The 20025-nt window shown below is 39.2% G+C and overlaps 2 pseudogenes; both read left to right on the forward strand.

Moving 5' to 3' along the window:
- Nucleotides 1–236: 236 nt before the first annotated feature.
- On the forward strand, nt 237–3396 carry LOC127755416 (probable LRR receptor-like serine/threonine-protein kinase At3g47570; annotated as a pseudogene).
- A 3271-nt stretch (nt 3397–6667) lies between these two features.
- Nucleotides 6668–10940, forward strand: LOC127754009 (probable LRR receptor-like serine/threonine-protein kinase At3g47570; annotated as a pseudogene).
- Nucleotides 10941–20025: the final 9085 nt, after the last annotated feature.

Below are 20025 nucleotides of genomic sequence, written 5' to 3' on the forward strand. Positions count from 1 at the left end.
ATTTGAAAATATTTTCACATGAGGTTAATTTTGTAGTTGTTTATAATAGAAACTAATGGTTAAAATACAATGTTGCGGACCATGTAGAAACCTAATATGTCTTATATTTTTAAATGGAGAGAGTAGGTGACATTTTTCCATGTTTCTTTAGAAGAAAAAAAACTATTTCTTCACATTATGGACTATTTATAATATCTTGCTTTAATTTATTATATGTAGATTTGGCAGTGGTGAATTGGTCATGAAGATCATTATAATTGGACTGTGTCTTTTGGTGATTATGGCTAGCAGTGTAGTCCAAATCATGTGCAATTCATTATATGGGAACGGGACAGATCGACTCTCATTGCTTGAATTCAGAAAAGCAATAAGTCTCGATGCACAGCAAGCCCTGATGTCCTGGAATGACAGCAATTACTTTTGCAGTTGGGAAGGTGTCTTGTGCAGGGTTAAAACTCCACATCGTGTCATTTCTCTGAACCTTACAAATCGAGGTTTAGAAGGGCAAATATCTCCTGCACTTGGCAACATGACATTCCTGAAATTTCTCTCCCTATCCAGCAATTCATTCAGAGGAGAGATCCCTTTGTCCCTTGGTCATCTGCATCACCTGGAAAGCCTCTACTTGAGCAATAACACACTACAAGGAGACATACCTGACTTTACAAACTGTTCCAATCTCAAGTCTCTTTGGCTCAGTCGCAACCACTTAGTTGGACAATTCAACAGTAATTTTCCCCCTCGGCTTCAAGATTTGATTCTTACATCTAATAATATTACTGGGACCATCCCCTCCTCTCTTGCCAATATCACATCGCTACAACAGCTTAGCATCGCAGATAACAGTATCAAGGGGAACATCCCACATGAGTTTGCTGGGTTTCCCATGCTACAGATCCTCTATGCTGATGGGAATAAGTTGGCAGGTGGGTTTCCACGAGCCATCTTGAACATTTCTACTATTGTGCGTCTTGGTTTTAGCTCTAATTATCTAAGTGGAGAAATACCTTCCAATCTCTTTGATTTTCTGCCCCAAATCCAACTATTTGTATTAGACTCTAACCTCTTCCGAGGGCATATCCCAAACTCATTAGGAAACGCTTCCAAGCTGCAACATGTTGACATATCAAGTAATAACTTCACTGGGGTCATACCTGGCACTATTGGGAAACTTACAGAACTATATCGGCTAAATCTTGAAAAAAATCAACTCCATGCACGCAACAAGCAAGACTGGGAGTTCATGAGCAGCTTAGCAAACTGCACCGGTTTGACACTTCTCTCAATATCTGATAACTGTCTAGAAGGCCATGTACCAAGTTCATTAGGTAACCTTTCTGTTCAGCTTCAACTACTACTTTTGGGAGGAAATCAATTATCAGGGGGTTTTCCTCCTGGTTTCCAATACCTTCGCAACCTGATTAGCATATCAATCGATAGCAATAATTTTTCAGGAGTCCTTCCAGAATGGCTCGGCAGTCTACAAAATTTGCAATTAATAGGCTTATATAACAATAACTTTACAGGGATTATACCTTCATCCCTTTCAAATTTATCTCAATTAGGATATCTCTATCTACACTTGAATCAGTTTTATGGACATCTACCGCCAAGCTTGGGAAATCACCGAATGCTTCAAGAGTTGACTATTGGATACAACAATATTCAGGGTATGATACCAACGGAGATATTTACAATACCGACAATAATGCTAATTGATTTATCGCTCAACAACCTAGATGGAAGCCTTCCAATAGAAGTAGGCAATGCCAAGCAACTCGCACAGTTGAGTATTTCATCCAAGCACTTTGGGTAATTGTGAAAGCTTGGAAAAAATAATGTTGGATCAGAATATATTTAGCGGAAGCATCCCTACTTCACTAGGTAACATACTCAACCTAAAAGTTCTCAACCTGTCTCAGAACAACTTGTTAGGATCTATACCACCATCTCTTGGCAACCTCCAATTTCTCGAGAAACTAGATCTTTCATTCAACCATCTTAAAGGTGAGGTCCCAGTAAATGGAATCTTAAAGAATGCAAGTGCCGTGCGAATTGATGGAAATGACGCCCTTTGTGGTGGAGTGCCAGAATTACATTTACATGCATGCTCTATCATCCCTTTTAATTCAACTAAGCACAACCAATCTATTGTACTAAAAATCATTATCCCATCAGCTAGCATGTTGTCACTTGCGATCATCATATCTATCTTGTTACTTCTGAACAGAAAACAGAACAGAAAATCTGTACGTTTACCCTCATTTGGTAGGAAATTTATCAAAGTTTCTTACAATGATCTCGCCAAAGCAACAGAGGGATTCTCAGCATCAAATTTAGTTGGAAGAGGAAGTTATAGTTCTGTGTATCAAGGGAAACTTATGGACAAAAAGGTGGTTGCAGTGAAAGTGTTCAACTTGGAAACAATGGGAGCACAAAAGAGCTTCATCACAGAATGCAATGCACTAAGAAAAGTGCGACATCGCAATATAGTTCCTATCCTAACTACATGTGCGAGCACTAGTTCAAACGGCAATGATTTCAAAGCTCTATTGTATGAATTCATGCCACAAGGGGACTTGAATAAATTACTATATTCAACGGGAACTGAAGAAAACTACTGTCCAAGTTCAGCTAGGAGATCAATAGTTCAGCAGGAATTTAACAAGGAAAAGCACGATAACCACATTACATCTGCTCAAAGATTAAGCATCATCGTGGATGTAGCGGATGCGATGGAGTACCTCCACCATAACAACCAAGAAACAATTGTCCATTGTGATCTTAAGCCTAGCAACATTCTTCTAGATGATAATATGATAGCTCATGTCGGGGACTTTGGCCTAGCAAGATTCAAAATCGACTTCATTGTATCATGTCCCGATGACTCCAACTCAATGTACTCAACTGCAATAAAGGGAACCATTGGATATGTTGCCCCAGGTAATTCTCATTTCCATATTGCGTTGTGTTTCCCTCTAAATTGCGAATCGTTTCAGCATAGTAACATTTCAAGTAAACTGTTCCCATCTATGGCTGTCCATAGAGTATGCTGCAGGTGCTGAAGTGTCAACCTGTGGAGATGTTTATAGCTTTGGAGTTGTTCTACTAGAAATATTTTTACGAAAGAGACCAACCGACGATATGTTCAAGGATGGTCTCGACATTGTTAAGTTTGTCGAGATGAACTTTCCAGATAGGTTATCGCAGATTGTTGACCCAGAATTACTACAAGAAACACATGTGGGTACAAAAGAAAGGGTCTTGGGTTGTCTAAATTCAGTACTAAACATTGGACTTTGCTGCACAAAGACATCCCCTTATGAACGCATGGATATGCAAGAAGTGGCTGCAAGGCTTAGTAAAATCAAAGAGGTGTTTCTCAGTGGCAACTAAGGTAATCTAGTTTTCGACGATATGGCCTTGTTATCTATATCTCCAAGATTGTTTCTCATATTATATGTGCATTGTTCTTTCCTTAGTAAGATAACAATTAAGCAGGAAAATTGATGCTGAGCATACATTGCAGATACTCCAAAATCATAAGTCTGTGGACTGGACCCTGTAGACTCTGTACTTGTCAATACATCTTTGGCAACTGGGATGATTGCCTGAAGCTACATCTTTTATGTCTCGCTATATATACAACTAGCTCTGTACTCCACGAGTTGATTACATGCATTTTATTTCCCTTTGTGATGATGACCACAAATTATTGTACTTGATTATATTTACTAAACTATAATTTACGGATGTCATGACACATGATTTAAGTAATTTCCACCACCGAAATAAGTTGAGTAACTTATTTATGCAACTTGTAAGAGAAGTGACTAAATTACACCCATCTCGCAAGTTATAGTGTTGATGTGTTTTACTTTTTTTTTTTTTTTTTTTGTAAAACAAATCATAGTGGTAGAAAACAGAGACTTATTTGCTAATATCCTAAGCGGCCATTGTTTGTGTGGACCTAATCCAAAGTGGGACTACCTATTAATCTTATGATAGAAATCTTACATAATTTTCAACCAATGAATAGCTTTTTTTAAAAGAATTAACAAAAATAGGATAAATATTTCAAAAATCATAAATTTAGAGGAAAAAAAACAGTTGTAAAACCTAATTTTGATACACTGTAATAGAGCGTAAGTGCCCTATAACTAAGTTCTGTAACTTAATATAACTACAAGTTGCCCGGCGAAAAAAATATAACTACAAGTTAGATCTACATAAACACAAATCTTGATGCTATTTTACGGACAAGAAGAAAAATTGAAAGACTGGAGCCTAAAAATCTGTAGCAAAGTGAAATAGCAAAACCGATGAAAAAAAAAAAGCATTCTTATAGGGGCATCAGATAGGTTGTTCAGCTCTGCGGCGAGCCAGCGAACGGCGGCGCGGCGGCGGCAGCAGTAGCGAGGATGCGTATTGGAGCGTGACGGCTGGAGCTTGTGCTAGCCGATGCCACATCCGCCATGCGCGCCGGAGTTTTAGGGCTCCATCGTCCAGGATCGGACGACGTACGGCTACCAATGCGGCGACCTAGCCATGCATGGCCGGCGGCGGCGATGAGCGACGATTTTCTCCGCTTTCTCTGGCCCATATCTCACGGAAAATATATCAATCCGGCGGCCGCGACCACGATCGATCACATCGCCGGAAACCAGCCCGACCTGCTCCTCGTCGGCGATCTACTACGTCACGCCACCGCACTGCAACAGGCTTCTACTCCTGAATTTTCTTCGAATCGACGACACCTATCAGCCAGACTGGGGATTACCGCTGAGGTTTTGACCACTATCCCAAAAGCTCAATCTTTTTTTTTTCTGAAACTCTGAACCATTTTGTCACTCTGAATCTTCTTCAGAACTCTTACTTTGTGAATTGGTCTCGCAGAATATGGTGATTTGTTAACTACAGTGAATCATTTACAACTTCAGTTCAGTACCTGTAAATATTTTAAGATTGGATTAGGTAAGTTGCTCGATATGCTCTATGAGCTTCGGTGCGAACTGCGAAGTGACTAAGGACATCAGACTAAAATATATTCAGTAGTACATATATACTAATTTTACAACGGGGCAATTGCATCGATGCCCCCACTTTCAAAGTCAATTGCTGTTTTACCCCCACTTTTTAAGATTTGCAGTTTTACCCCCACATTTTGAATCTGAATCAGCCGTGTACCCCCACTTCTAACAGCTGGTTTTAACGGTGTTAGTTGTAGAAAAAAAGAACATTTATACCCTTGGTGGTTATTGCATTTTTGCCTCTATTTCTTTTATTGTGTAATTTTGCCCGTGTTTTGTGATTTCAACTTGTATGATAAGCATTTCGACCAAATATGAGCATCTACTAGGCAATTACAAAATTTGACCAAAGATTGAATAAAATTGTGACAGCATTTACAAAATTTGACCAAAAAGTGACCGCCGGCAGGCCCTCGGCGTGGCTGCCAGCCAGCCCTCGACGCGGCCGCGGCCACCTCCGCGCACGCCTGCCACCACCGCTGCCTCGCCCGCCACCGCTGCCTCCACGCGCGCCCGCCGCCGCCTCCGCGCACGCCCGCGGCCGCTTCCGCCCTCGCCGCCGCCTCGGCCGTGGCCACCGCCCGCGTGCGCCCTCGCCGTCGCCGCCTCGCGCACACGTCGTTGCCTGCACGAAACCGTCTCGCCCGCACGAAACAGACTCAGAGGCCTTATCCATTCCCTCAGGGGTACAAAGGTAATATCATATTTCCTAAAACCTTTTTTTTATTTCCTTTTGTACTACCTCCATTTCGAAATGTTTGACGCCATTGACTTTTTAGCACATGTTTAACCGTTCATCTTATTCAAAAAATTTAAGTAATTATTAATTCTTTTCCTATAATTTGATTCATTGTTAAATATATTTTTATGTAGGCATATAATTTTACATATTTCACAAAAGTTTTTGAATAAGACGAACGGTCAAACATGTGCTAACAAGTCAACGGTGTCAAACATTTTGAAACGAAGGGAGTATTTCTTTGACACAAAATGTGGGACCCACCAAACGGCGGTCACAAGTGAGGGTAGACGGCTGGTTCGGACTAAAAAGTGGGGGCAAAACTGCAAACCCTAAAAAGTGGGGGTAAAACAGCAATTGGCTTTTAAAGTGGGGGGGCGTAGATGCAATTATCCCTTTTACAATACACTATGTCTTTGATCAGTGAAAGTGTGCTGAATATCGAATGTTACTAATATATACTAATTTTACAATTCCATATGTATTTGATCAAGGAAAGTCTGCTTAGGCCATGTTTAGTTCACACCAAACTTCCCCCAAACTTCCAACTTTCCATCATATCACATCACATCCAAAACTTTTCTACTCACATAAACTCCCACCTTTTTTTCCAAACTACCAACTTTCTCCAAACTTCTCCCCAATTTTAGAAACTAAACACAGCCTTAATGTTACTACTAACCTTAATCCAACATAACAAATTCCAGGGAAGCAGTAGAAAGACTTGACGAAGATTGACAGGATAGGTGGGTGACAGAACCTTCCGCACTCTGGTACAACACTCATTAGAGGGAAGCAGAGTGCATGGGAGTGGAAAGATAGTGCTAAAGCCATCGACGGTCGTCTTCACCCACAGCCATGCAAGTGGAGCACTTGATTGACAATCACGACAGAGTTAGGCAGTCCTCCACACTTCATGTCTTCAACTGAAGATTGTGCATCCTTTCTGAAGAAAACTGGCGCCTGATTGGAATCTTTCGTGCAGTTGACTGCAAATCAAGTCTTTGCATGCCAAGATTGTGCTAATTAAAGCCAGTATCCTGCTGTTTTAAAAAGAAGCAGTCGAATTGTCGATGACCATGAGCCCCATGAGACAGGCTAGCTGCTCCTCTCGCTGGTAATCTCAGTCATGCATATCAATCTTTCATTTAATTCGTTTCTGTTCATCATTTTGTTGTTGGGATAGATTGGTGTATGTTGGATTGCATGCTTTTGGGGATTTGTGTGTAGAATACATCTAATTATATTCACAGCACATTCTGTCTAGAAAGGTAATGCATATATATACAAATGATTTGAGACATTTTGGTTCCATTTTATCTGAGGTGATGATCAGCAATTACTAAATACTACTAGCTCTGTTTTTTTAATATACGACGTCTTTGACTTTTTGACAAACATTTGATCATTTGTCTTATTCAAAATTTTTATACGGATATAAAAATTTAAGTCACGCTTAAAGAACATTTGAAGATAAATCAAGTCATAATAAAATAAATGATAATTGCATAATTTTTTAAATAAGATGAATGGTCATCTGCAGTAACCATTGAAATCCCTCAGGTACTTCGAATGTCAACAAAACAAATATTTGCCTTTACACCAGTTAGCAATTTAAGTTTTGTGCCTCACTTGTATATATCCATGTCATCAGGCTCTTGGTTTGCTAGCCATGAAGTTCATTGAACCCGGGAAATTTCTCTTGGTGTTCTTGGTTTGCAGTGCACATGTTGTCATCTGCTCCTCTAGTGGAAATGAAACAGATAGGTTATCACTGCTTGAATTCAAGAATGCTATCACTCTTGATCTACAGCAAGCACTGATGTCCTGGAATGACAGCAACCATGTCTGCAGTTGGGAAGGTGTCAAGTGCAGGGTGAAGGCTCCACATCGTGTCATTTCTCTCGACCTCCGTGGTCAAGGCTTAGTAGGATCAATATCTCCTTCTCTTGGAAACCTAACATTCCTAAGATATCTATTCCTCCAAGAAAATTTACTAGCTGGACAAATTCCCCTGTCCCTTGGTCATTTGCATCACCTCAAAGATCTCTACTTGAGTAATAATACACTCCAAGGGGAGATACCTGATTTTGCAAATTGTTCTAATCTCAAGCTGCTACGTCTAGGTGGCAATCACCTAGTTGGACAAGTACCTACAGATGCCAATTTACCTCCTAGCCTTTATGGTCTGCAGATTTCATATAATAATTTAACTGGAACCATTCCACCCTCTCTTTTTAACATCACGACATTAACTAAACTTGATATCGGATGTAATCAAATCAATGGCAAGATCCCAAGAGAATTAGGAAAATCACGTGTTCTGCAACTATTTTCTGCTTATAAAAATAAGCTTTCAGGAAGATTTCAACAAACCATCCTTAATATATCTTCCCTTGCTATGATAGATCTTGTATACAATTATCTACATGGAGAGTTGCCATCCAGTCTTTGGGTTTGGACAACAACTTCTTCGGTGGGCATATCCCAAGTTCCTTGGCAAATGCTTCTAAGCTATCCAGGATTGATCTGTCAAGAAATAATTTCACAGGGCTGGTGCCTAGTTCAATTGGCAAACTTCAGGAACTCTCCTCTCTGAACCTTGAACTTAATCAACTACAATCAAGTGATAAGCAAGGCTTGGAGTTTATGAATAGCCTCAGCAATTGCACCAAACTACGAGCATTATCACTTGCAAGTAATCAATTAGAAGGAGAGATACCAAGTTCATCCGGCAACCTTTCTATGAAGCTTGAATTCTTATACCTTGGAGGCAATAAACTATCGGGTCGTTTTCCTGCAGGCATAGCAAATCTTCGGAGTCTGTCAGGTTTATCTCTAGAATTAAATCGTTTTACAGGTCCAGTTCCAGATTGCCTAGGAAATCTTAAAAAATTGCAAATAATATCCTTATCTCAAAATAATTTTACAGGATTTATTCCATCATCCCTCTCAAATTCATCTCAACTGGAGCTGGCCCTACTGGACTCTAACCAGTTCTGTGGACGTATACCCCAAGGTTTGGGAAGCCTCAAAGTACTACAAGTACTGGACGTTTCAAACAAAAATCTTCATGGTAGAATCCCAAGAGAGATCTTCAGCATTCCTACAATAAGGGAGATTTGGCTATCTTCCAATAGACTGGATGGACGTCTTCCTATTGAAATAGGAAATGCTAAACAATTAGAACATCTTGTGCTTTCTTCAAATAACCTATCCGGTGTTATTCCTGACACACTGGGTAATTGTGGTAGTATGGAAGAGATCAAGTTGGATCAGAGTTTTCTCAGTGGGAGCATTCCTACATCATTTGGCAACATGGAAAGCTTGCAAGTGCTCAATATGTCTCATAACCTCTTGTCAGGATCAATACCAAAGTCTATTGGTAGCTTGAAGTATCTTGAACAACTAGATTTGTCATTCAACAATCTCGAGGGTGAAGTACCAGAAATAGGTATATTCAACAACACAACAGCCATATGGATTGCTGGAAATAAAGATCTTTGTGGTGGGGCAGCAAAGCTACACCTACCTGTGTGCTCTTATGGACCTCCAAGTTCAACTAAACACTTGCGATCCATAGTACTGAAAGTTGTGATCCCCTTAGCTTGCATAGTGTCACTTGCTACGGGAATATCTGTCTTGTTGTTTTGGAGGAAAAAACATGAGAGAAAATCTATGTCTCTCCCTTCATTCGGTAGAAATTTTCCTAAAGTTTCATTCGACGATCTTTCCAGAGCGACGGATGGGTTTTCCACATCCAATTTAATTGGAAGGGGAAGATACAGTTCTGTGTACAAAGGGAGATTGTTGCAATATGGAGATATAGTTGCTGTGAAAGTTTTCAGCCTACAAACTAGAGGGGCACAAAAAAGCTTCATTGCAGAATGCAAAACTTTAAGAAATGTTCGACACCGAAATCTTGTTCCCATCCTAACTGCATGCTCAAGTATTGATTCTCAAGGGAATGATTTCAAAGCTCTAGTATATCAATTCATGTCACAAGGTGACTTGCATATGATGCTATACTCAAATCAGGATGATGAAAACGGTTCAGCTTCCATCCAGATTGCATTTGCTCAAAGGTTAAGCATTGTAGTGGATGTTGCAGATGCAATGGAGTACCTCCACCATAACAACCAAGGAACTATTGCTCATTGTGATCTCAAGCCTAGCAACATTCTTTTAGATGACAGCCTAACAGCACATGTTGGAGACTTTGGCCTTGCAAGGTTTAAAGTTGATTGCACTATATCATCTTCCGGTGACTCAATTATTTCAAGTGCAATTAATGGAACTATTGGATATGTTGCTCCAGGTAAATACTATTTTTCATGGTACACTATGTTTCGTTGGGAGTGTTCTCTTCCTATTTTAATGTTTGGACTAAGACTATTCTCATGTGCTATGCTCTGTGCAGAGTATGCAACAGGTGGTGAAGTTTCAACCTTCGGAGATGTTTATAGCTTTGGAATAGTTCTCCTCGAAATATTTTTACGAAAGAGACCAACACACGATATGTTCAAGGATGGTCTGAACATTGCAACATTTGTCGATATGAACTTTCCTGACAGGATATCAGAAGTTGTTGACCAAGAATTATTAGAATACTAGAATGGTCTATCCCATGGCACTCTTGTGGACATGAAGGAAAAAGAATTGGAGTGTCTACGTTCTGTGTTAAACATTGGACTTTGCTGCACAAAGCCATCCCCCTATGAGCGCATGGACATGCGAGAAGTGGCTGCAAGGCTGCGTAAAATTAAGGAGGCCTACCTCAGCAGCAACTAAGGTAATTTACCTAATTCAATGATATGCACTCGCTGTACATATTTCCAAGGTAGTTTATCATAATGTGTGTTTGTATTATCCTTTTCTTAGCTAGTAAAATGCATGTGTAAATAAACATAGGGCTGATGCTAAGCTCACATTGCAGATACCCTGAAATCATCAGCAGCATGTGGACCCTCAGACCCTGTATACTCTGTATTCTACACAATATTGGCAACTGCGATGATTGGACGGAACCTACCTCATGTGTCTTGCATTTTCCATTGGGTGTTAATATGGCACTATAAGTTTTTTTTTTTATGGCAATGTAACATACATTTTACCAGTATACATTTACGTTGCAGTATTTCTCTTTGTGTATTGAGGAGAGATATAAAAGAAATCACCTTTCTGCTTCTGCTTTCTTGTTACGAACCCGAGATGAGATCTGAACAATAGAGGTAGAGCAGAGGAAACAGGGGAGACAGAACAGAGTTGGTAGCTTTAGGAGGAAGGATTGTTTGGTTATTTCATATTCGATGCTTTCTCTCCTATTACACGAGGGCTTATATGGATGCACTGGTTACAGCTGTCGAGCCAACCCATTCAGGCCCAGAGATCCGAACATTCGCCTGTCTCACACGCTTAGGACGCGCCTGATGACGAACTGGGTTTGCAGACGTAGGGGATGTTTGGTTGCTTACTAACTTTGCCAAACCCTATATCAGGCAAGGTGTGGCTGCCACAAAATGTGTGGTTAGCAAAATGCTAGCCACAACTTAGCCAAAGTTAGCAAAAAATACTAGTGTATGACATGTGGGGCATATAGAGAAAATGTGTGGACAGTTGTGTCATGAACCAAACAATAGCTAAAAAACTGTGACATGACTAACTTTAGACGTGGCAACTTGTGGTATGCAACCAAACAACCCCGTTGTCGTTGTCGGATCATGATAGCCGTAACATTTCTGGATGGGTGTATCGTGAAAGTCTGGATGGATATCAATGATAGTGGTACATAATACCATAAAGAGGACTTGACTGATAACATTATGAACATTCCAGTAAAACAAAAATATTGGGTCATTGCTAATCTGAAACGCTTAGGCCTTGTTTGGCTAAGGGGTTATTAGAGAAATGATTTTCCATCCACCAAAAGATATCTTTAAATCCTAACTATTCATTCTCCCTCTTCCATTTTATCCTAACCCTTCACTTATTTTCTTATCCCAATCCCACTTTCTTATTACATTATCCAAACAAATCCTTAGTATAATACTACCTCCATATTTTAATGTATGACGCCGTTAACTTTTTATCCAACATTTGACCATTCGTCTTATTCAAAAAAATTATACAATTATCATTTATTTTATTGTGACTCGATTCATCATCAAATGTTCTTTAAGCATAATATAAATACTTTCATATTTGCATGAAAATTTTGAATAAAACGAATGGTCAAACGTTTGTCGAAAAGTCAACGGCGTCATATATTAAAATACGGAGGGAAAATACGGAGGGAGTAGATAGTAGGAACTTGTTTTTGTAAGATGTTCGGGCTGCCCTCATTAGTTGTTGTACGAAATACAAACAGGGTGCCCCATATAAAGAGTCTTTAGGCTTTACATGGGCCATGATGGGCCAGAATCGTCATCGTGAGATTCCATCTCTGCAGCAAAGCCAGCGGGAGGCAACAGCGGCGAGGCAGACGCGAAGGTTTGAGGGATCTGCTGGCCAATGCGACCCACATCCTGAGATTGCATGGCTCCGTCCAGGAATGGACCACGGCTGGGCTACCAGAGTACCAGTGCAGCCACGACCTTGGGGATGTTGCCGGCCATCGAGACGACGTCCACCTGGTCCTCTTCCTCGTCAGTGATGTCAGCTTCGCCGACATGTGGCTGACCTCCACCTCCGCCGAATTGATTGATACCCATCGAGGAAACGTATATCAACTGTGCTGGGATTGGATTACTGCTGAGGTTTGTCTGTTTAATTTGATCATTAGTCCATATATATATACTTGGTAGCACACGGATCGGACAAAATCAGGCCATATAAACTGGCTTTGGGCTTTTACATGGGGTGATGGGGCTGTGATGCAGTCGAGCCGTGCGGCGATCGGCGGCGGATGGTTTCAGCGCTCCAGCCAGGAACGGACCTCCCGGCGGCGATGAGCAGCCTCCACGCCCTCCGGATCAGGTGAATCCTACTCTCATGTTATAATGTTTCCCTTTTAAGTTGGGAGTACTGTTTTCTTCCTATTCTAATGTGTTGACTTAACTACTCTCGTCTGCTGTGCTATGCTCTGTACAGGGTATGCAGTAGGTGGTGACATGTCAACCTACGGAGATGTTTATAGCTTTGGAATAATTCTCTTTGAAATATTTTTACGAAAGAGACCAACTGACGATATGTTCAAGGATGGTCTGAACATTGCAACTTTTGTTGAGATGAACTTTCCGGATAGGATATTGTTGGGACAAAATCCAACAAGCATATATGTGTATCACTTCTGTATTAAATATGCCCAAATGTTTACATATTTATACAAGGATGTACAAGGGGAAATTATATCGCTACCCTAATCGCTGATCTATCTAGGAAGCTGGCTAGTGGGCCAGCTTTAGGGCTCTTTGGTAAGCTCCTCGGTGACAGGAGGGCTGCGCCCATTAAGGGAGCGGCGCCAATTCCCAAGGGCGCCTGCTATTACCCGGGTAAAGACGTGCTCCGAGTAATAGCGTGCGCTGTCTGCCCTCGTCAGCGGCGTCAGAGGTGGTTGGCAGATGCGTAGTGCGAATTTATGACGTCCCACTACGCATCCGATCACCATCTTACACCCAGGGCTCTCGAAGCTCTAGCTTCCTCCGGAGCTCTCGAACAGCTCCGGAGAACCTGGAAGGCTTTGGAGTCCTTGGATGGCTCCAGAGCCCACGGCAGCTACGGGACAAACCTACAAAGGGATTTTGTACTCTCGCAGCGAAGGCGGACGATTTACAACGCAAATCAACAAAGATGGACGAACTAGGCTAGAACTATGTGCAATATTGAAAAAGTGATTCAATTGGCTAAATTGGATTGTGTGTAGATTCTTTTTCCAATTGCACTAGCCTTGTCCTTTATATAAGAGTTGGTCTTGCCTCCTGCAGATCCTCCTCCACGCCTAACTCAGGATAGAAACCAATGGAAACCCGAAACATACTCTCCCGAGTAAGGAGTCCTGACACCCGATGAAAATAGACTCGGTATTGGACTCTGCCGGTCTGACCACGCGCACAAGTAGTGGTCTGACCGGCCAACATACAGCGGTCAGACCGGCCTTACGAAGGAAACCAGCACTCTTTCAAATTTTGGCAATATTTTCCTAATTTGAAGCTTGGTGCTAAATTTGGGTGTAAACAAGTCCCACCTTAATTTCTCTCCCCTATCCACACACATTGTGTTATATGGTTACAACTACTATGGCTTGATAAAGGGTCTAAACACTGTTTCCCACTTCAGTTAAATAAATTGTTATTCTCGAATAGCATGAGCGGTTTAGTGCTAAAAATAATTTTGTACAAGTACTGAGTTGCTATATTTAGAATTAAGTTTGAATTATGTTTTAGGGCTAAGGGAGTAGATGAAAACCAAAGGCTTTCAAATTTTTTTTTATTGTAGATCCACGGGGTTAGACCGGAGGGCACTTGTACATAACTGCATATCTGTGACGGTCTATCCCGTGTTTGGTCTTTCGCACCATCACACCGTCATCATCTTTAATGGATCGAAATAAACACCGATACAAATATACTTGTTCATATATATTTTATGAGCATATATTACAAGCTCGTCACTGATAAGACCTATCGGTGACGGACTTATGTTTCGGCACAAAGTTTATCTTTGTCGGGTCCAAACTTAACCACGCGGTGCATGCAATAACCGTGTGCCCCTGTGGCCTGTGCAGTGTCCATCTATCAGCAGCGCATGTGTTCAGCATTAATTTGTTCGACGATCAATTCTCGACCCCAAGCTCCTACAGTATCAGGCTTGATGCATGCTTATTGACTTGACTCAAGACTCTTCAGATGGTCGATATTTAGTTAATTAATGAGTGACGATCGCGATCAATCCTAGGGAAGGAAATGGCACTCCGAGGTACAATTGATTTAAAAAAATCATATATACGTAACAACGATAATATTTACATTATCATAAACACGCAGGGGATATGACAACTAAAAATAAATCAACAACATACTAACGGGGATACTATCTTGATAAGCAGGGGCGGATCCAGCATGGGTGCTGGGGGACTCAAGTCCTCCCTACCCCGCTGGATCACCATTGATAGAAGAGGAGATGAAAGGGGAAGAATAGGGAGTAAATAAAGAGTAGGGGGGACTCAAGAAGAAATAAGGAGATGAGTCCTCTTTTAAATCTTGTTCTAGATCCGCCCCTAATGTTAGGCACTAATATGAGATATGAACCAAGACTCCACTTAAAACTTCTCCAAAAATACTCTCGCTGTAAAGAAAAACTGAACAAGAATAAGTACCATCCACATACTCAGCAAACCACATCGAAAAAAAATATTCTCTCCATTTTAAAATATTTTAAAATATAAGGCACAACCATCCTTTAACCCAAAGACCAAGAAATAATTATTATCACCTCATAGTTTGGATTACCCTGATAAATAGAATACATGAACCCAATAAAATTAGAGATCTTCATGGTGGATGATTTAAATAATACTCCCTCCATTTTTTAATAGATGACGACGTTGACTTTTTCTCACATGTTTGACCATTCGTCTTATTCAAAATTTGTATGCAAATGTAAAAGATATAAATCACACTTAAAGTACTATGAGTGATAAAAACAACTCATAACAAAATAAATTATAATTACGTAATTTTTTTGGTAAGACGAATGGTCAAACATGTGAGAAAAAGTTAACAGCATCATCTATTAAAAAACAGAGGTAGTAATAGATTAGTGAAAAAAGTAGTAGTTAATGATATGCATGCATGCGCACCTTATATTATGAAATAATTTTAAAAAGTAGTTGTGCCTTATATTATGAAATGGAGGGAGTATATGAATAATGCAAGGGTATAAGGAATTGTACTCCCTTCATTCCATAATATAAGGCACAACCACTTTTCTTAGATGTTCCATAATATAAGGCATACATGTAAGCATGCAATTAACTATGACATCTTCTTCATTAAATTATTACTTTTTTAAATCCTCTACTCTCATGTTATCTAATTCTATTGGATGCATGTATTAGTATTTATTAGGATGATCCAAACTACAAGATGATAATAATTATTTCTTGGTTTTTGAGTTAAGGGTGGTTGTGCCTTATATTTTGGAATGGAGGGAGTATTATAGGGATGTTTTGCAGTAAATAAGCATTTTAAAGCAGTTGATTATTTAAACACATTTTAAAACAACATAATATTTTTCTTTTGACTAGAAAAGAGCCCCACTATATACTAATTATAAGCAATTACAGGGTTTATGTACATAAGGAAGATTACATAGCGTCCATCCACGGAAAACATTGCTAATTCGCTGCCTTCACTACTGCAAAAACTGATCTTTCCTGGGTCGACCCAAAACCACAAATAGTCCCAGTTTCAAAAAGAATCGGGCCTAAAGATCATCTTTAGTCCCAGTTTAAAACCCCATAGCCATTCTATGATCTTTAGTCCCGGTTGGTAACACCAACTATTTTTAGTCTCGGTTCACCCCCTGTCAGTGGCCTGTCAGGGGGCTGAGGATCTTTCGTCCCAGTTGGTGTCACAAACCAGGACTAAAGATCACCACTTTAGTCCCGGTTGGTATTACCAACCGGGACTAAAATTCAACACGTAGTATATAATCCCTCTCTCTCCTATCCTCTCCTCCACAACCGGCCTCTCCTCTCCTCAGATCAATCCCTTCCTCCTATCCTCCCCTCCCCTCTCCTCCTCCCCCCTCCTCCCCTTCCTCCTCCCATCCCCGGCCCTCTCCTCCCCCTCTTCCCTTGCCATCCGGCAACCGGCGAGGCCGCGCCCGGCGGGCAGGCGGCCAGCAGTCGGTGGGGCCGCACACGTGGCGAGCGGCGGTAGGCGGCAGCCGATGCCAACATCCTTTCTCCTTTTTTTTCAATTTGTGATTCACTGAGATGTATAATTTTGTGATTCGTTGCATGGATCTGAGATGTATAATTTGTGATGTATATTGATTTGTGTGTAATTTTTTAAAGATTTGTGATGTATTTGATTTGTGTGTATAAGTAACTTAAGATCTGTGATGTGAATGTTTTGGGATGTTACTTTGATTTAGGATTTGGGGATATGCATCCCACTCGATTTAGGAGAAAATACAGGGATTAAACTCTAGCTAAAGAAACAATGAAAAAAATAAAGAAAATGAGACCTACTGGCATTGCCGCTGCCCTCTCTTTAGTCTCGGTTGGTGTTACCAACCGGGACTAAAGATACCTTCTCTTTAGTCGTGGTTGGTAACACCAACCGGGACATCTTTAGTCCCGGTTATTTTAACCGAGATTAAAGATGGGTATCTTTAGTTCCGGTTGAAACTGGGAGTATAAACGGTTTCTCCACCAGTGCTTGGAGCAGTTACTAATGTGGTTCAGTGAGATATTTATGTATGTATGATGATTGTTTGTTCGCCTGTGTATATTAAGAAACCGCCAGATCATCCGGTGATAGTAAATGTAATTTTGTCGCATATTAATCCGGTGATATACATTCTAAACAAGGGAGACATCCTGTGCATATTTTTCCGGTGATTTGTCCACTGAATTACGGAACAATTCAGCGGATTACCAAGTGTGCGATCGAAGTCGCGAGCTGGGCTACGAACGAAACGTATTGGGTCAAAATGGACCTACAATAGTAGTCGGACTCCGCCGTCGGACTCGAGGCCACCATTACCGCTGCTAACTAACGGCTCGTTTGGTAGAGGTTTAAATTCTAAATTTAAACTTTAGAAGTTAGGTCTGAAGTGAAGTTGTATAGCAATTTAAATTTAAACTCCACTTTTCTAGCTTATTTTATGATAGCGCTCCACTTAACTTCGCTTCTATTTTAGATAAAGTTAAAACTGTTTAGGTAGATTTGAGCTCCAGAAGAGATTGTAGTAGGAGTTAGAGTCGTGTCAAATATACCCTAACTTTAGGTCTTGATGCCATCGACTCCAATATATTTGCTGTAAAATTGATGATTTAAGTTAGTAATTGGCTGATTGTGTTGCTACGTTGGCTAGTAATTGTTGCTGCTAAAGTATGATTTGTAGTGTTTGGTGCTATACGACTATGTATTGCTGTTGATGGTTAAATGGTTAATCATGGTTGGCTTGTTGCTGCATGTTTAATGTGTGTTACTACTTACTCCCTTCATCCCATAATATACTGACTCTGTTTGACCACTTGTTTTATTCAAAAAATTTATGCAAATATAAAAAACAAAAAGCTGTGTTTAAAATACTTTAGATAATAAAGTAAATAAAAAATAAATAATAATTCTAATTTTTTTTAAATAAGATAAGTAGTCAAACAGTGTAAATAAAAAACTTAAAATCCCTTATATTATGGGACGGAGGGAGCACTAGTGTATTCCTTACTGCTGCCTCCTTCTCCCTTTGAGGTTTAATTTCGGGTACCCGTACGAGGACGGCCGGAGACGGGAAAACCCCTCCCCGTGTGCGGGGATGAGGATGGGAACGACAGAAATTTCTCAGTCCGGTGATGGGGATGTGAATCCGACGGATACCCGATGCCCAACTCGCAGAAAAGATTAGTAGTAATTGATTTGATTTGAATTGACAAGAACGCTACCGTTGGGCGTTGGCCATTAATTAGCAAACTGGTGACAAGAACCTGCTGACAGCCTGCCTTGGTGCCATTTGCCAGCTAGCATGAGCTGCCCCTGCACTGCACGGTGCACATCGACGCAGCGGGACCGCTATTTTCTCTTTTTATTTTTATAAACATGTTTCCTGGTTTTTAAACACTCCCTCCATTCCATATTAGTGGTCGCTTTCAGTTTTTTATTTATAAAATTTGATCATTCGTTTTATTTAAAATTTTTTTAGAATTATTATTTATTTCGTTTGTGATTTGTTTTATTATCAAAAGTACTTTAAGTATGACTTATTATTTTTTTATATTTGCTCTAATTTTTTAAATAAAATGAATGGTCAAACGTTACAAACAAAAAGTCAAAGCGATAAGTAACGTGGGACGGAGGTAGTAGATTGTAAGATATTTTAACTTTGATCAAAATCAAACTATTTTAAGCTTGACTAAGTTTGTAAAAAAAATAATAACATTTTTAGCCCATGACAAATTTATTATGAAAATATATTCAATTATCGATTTAATGAAACTAATTTGGTATTATAAATATTACTATATTTACCTATAAACTTAGTTAAATTTAAAATAGTTTGACATTGACCAAAGTAAAAACGTCTTATAACCTGGAACAAGGAAGTAGTATGTTTGGTAAAAAAATTTTCTATAGAGAACTATTTAAAATAAATCCATTTCGTAATATTATAATAATTAATACTTGATTAATTATATGCTAATGAATTATCTCATGTTATCTGTAAAAAAAACTTTTAGACAACTAAACCGATCTGAACTTATCCGGCTTTGTGCTGTTCCTGTTAAGGCTCCTTTGGAACTCGCTATTCATCTACTTTCTCTGTTTCATATTATAAGTCGTTTTAATTTTTCTAATATTTCTTAACATTAAATAAATATATTATTAAAATATATTTAATGTTATATTAATTAAACTATGTTGGTATTGTAGACGTTACTAAATTTTCATACTCTCTCTATTACATAATATAAGGGATTTTCTGTCACATCCACACAAAATCCCTTATATTATGGGATGGAGGGAGTATAAATTATTAGGCATATCTTGAAAAGTTTGATTAAAATAAGTCAAACGGCTTAATATAAAACGAGGGTAGGATTTTAGTTGATACATGAAGCTAGACAAATCATTAACGGTACGAGTAATAAAGTACTAATAATTATTACGAACACATAAAATATATTTATTTTATATTTTAAAGAAAATTCTATATAGAAATTTTTACATAAAACATACCACTATAATACCATTTAGTAGTTTATGAATACTCGCATAGAAGTTTCTTTCTCCATTTCAAAAATATAAGACATAGACCACCTTTAACCTAAATAAAAAATAATTATTATCATCTTCTAGTTTAAATTACCCTAATAAATACTCTATCCGTTAAGTCATTTTGAGTTTGGTCAAAGTCAAACTATTACAAGTTTAATTAAGTTTGTAGAAAATAATAATAATATTTTTAACTCAACACAAATTTACTATGTAAATATATTCAATTATTGATTTAATGAAACTAATTTAGTATTATAAATATTATTATATTTATCTATAAACTTAATTAAATTTGAAGTAGTTTGAATTTAAT

Source organism: Oryza glaberrima, chromosome 11, assembly GCF_000147395.1.
Source record: "Oryza glaberrima chromosome 11, OglaRS2, whole genome shotgun sequence".
Classification (NCBI taxonomy): Eukaryota; Viridiplantae; Streptophyta; class Magnoliopsida; order Poales; family Poaceae; genus Oryza; species Oryza glaberrima.